Raw genomic sequence first — 2,500 nt, 5'->3', positions numbered from 1 at the left:
ACGACATTAAAAAAAATTAAACTGGAACATTCTTCAGCAGTGAAAGAACAAAACAGGAAATCAAACTTCATCTGGGACTTAGTGTGGAAGAAACGGTGAAATTTAGAGGCGACAAGTTTAAACATGTTTAAATTGAGAAAAATAAGTATCAGATAATTTGAGGTGGGTGGTCTCCAGTAATGAATGTTTCAGATTTGGTATGTGCAAAAACGGTGGATTAAAATTGATAACTAATTAAAAAAAAAAAGGGGGACATTTGGGAAAGGAAGGTGTTGTTGTTGTTGTCATATATAACGGCTGACTTTAGTGGTTTTGTAAGCTTTATAGATTGAACTGAGAGCTTTTAAAATATATGTTGCATGATGGCAGTGTAATGCAAATGATCAATACATGTTTCTTGTACTCTTTTAATTGTTTCAGTCATTTGACTGCGGCCATGCTGGAGCACCGCCTTTTAGGCGAGCAAATCGACCCCGGGGACCCTATTCTTTTGTAAGCCAGTACTTATTCTATCGGTCTCTTTTGCCGAACCGCTAAATGACGGGGACATAAACACACCAGCATCGGTTCAAGCAATGCTAGGGGGACAACACAGACACACAAACACACACACACATACATACATATATATATATATATAATATATATATAATATATATATATATATATACGACAGGCTTCTTTCAGTTTCCGTCTACAAATCCACTCACAAGGCATTGGTCGGCCCGGGGCTATAGCAGAAGACCACTTGCCCAAGATGCCACGCAGTGGGACTGAACCCAGAACCATGTGGGTTGGTTAGCAAGCTACTTACCACACAAATCTAATAAAGTATTATAATCATCATTAAAAATAATAATAATAATAATAATAATAATAATAATAATAATAATAATACTAATAATAATAATAATAAGTGGTCAGCAAGTTTAACCTATATAGGTAAATTATACAAATAAATAAATTAGGGTACCAGAATACTGCTTGCTAGAAATAGAAGGTAACACTCCAAACAAATTTACTTTTAATAATGGTAATAATACTTTATTAGATTTTATATTGTACTGATTCACTTTATGTTCAATTTTGAATGTCGTGGGGGCATTCAGATCAACAAACACGCATGGTATAATGTGATGAATATTTTGTAAAATTGATGAATGCAATAAGCTTGGTTGACGATCCTTAAGTACTAACGTACAAAAGGTAAAAATCCATTGGTACCAAGATGTCTGTTTCTTCTTTTGTGGTTTATACAAGGTAAGCCTTTTTTTTATTATATTCGTTGCATTCACCGTGTGTATTTCTTAATAATGAGAAATTTGTGGTTTGGAGTGTTAACTCCTATTTCTAGCAAGTGGTATTCTGGTACCCTACTTTGGTTGGCATTCTTTCTGTCTCGGGAGACAATGGAGTTGCACATAAAGTAGTCTAGTCCGACTTTTACATTTTATGTCCTAATACATCTCCTGCTGTGGCTGTGTAGTCCTATCCTGGACAAACACTCCTTCTGGCAGGTACCGTAAATGTAGCGAAGACTTTGCCTGGCTGGTTGTAATGTCATAGTTTCTTGTTGACGTCTCTTCTTGTCTTTCCATTTCTCCTCTCTCTCTCTGTCACTCCTTTGTATTCCCTCTTTTACGGTACGTCGCCAATCTCCACGGTTGCTGGCAATTGCTTCCCAACTGCTAATACTTATGTTGCAGGCCTTCATGTCCCTTTTGCAAACATCCTTGTAACGTAAGAACGGTCTACCCACAGACCTAGTACCCCTAGCAAGCTCTCCCACATTATTTATATATATATTACTAGCAGTATCGCCCGGCGTTGCTCGGTTTGTAAGGAAATAACTATATAAGCATTTTTAGAGATGTAAAGTATAATAGCCATCTCAATATGGCTACCCACAAAGGGAGGGGGTTACTGTAGCTTTTTATGTTCTGAGATTTAATAATAAATTTTTTAGAGATTACTTCCCTTTATATGCAAAAATGCATTAAAATGGGAAAAATTGATGGTAAATTTTTTTTTTAATCGTAGACTCATCGTAGACGCACGCTAATACCCAGAAGGGCTCGATATGAATCACGACTATAAGATACCCGGTTTTGGCTAAACTGCACCGCAAAATGTGGGAGTAGTTAGGAATCTAAATCGTAGGAGACAGACAGCACACAACCTTACTTTTATATATATGTATATATATATATTCAGATTTTTCATCTTGTATATGGTATCATTCCAGTGCCATTGGACAATGCACCAAGTCTCTCACATCCTTTTGTTTCCTTCTTCCTATCCATCCATCCATCTCAGTTCCATCCAGTTTCATCCAGTTCTTCAAGTTCTTCATCACCTGCATTCCTACATATATTGGCTTCTTATAAAAATGTCCCTTTTCACACTTTCCTATCAAACACGCCATGTTCCGTATCCGCATCCCACTTCCTTTCCCATCCGTTTCCCTATTGCATGGAGTTTTTTTCTTCTTCTTCTTCTT

Source organism: Octopus sinensis, linkage group LG20 (assembly GCF_006345805.1).
Source record: "Octopus sinensis linkage group LG20, ASM634580v1, whole genome shotgun sequence".
Taxonomy (NCBI): Eukaryota; Metazoa; Mollusca; class Cephalopoda; order Octopoda; family Octopodidae; genus Octopus; species Octopus sinensis.
Note: the sequence above shows the minus strand (reverse complement) of the source record.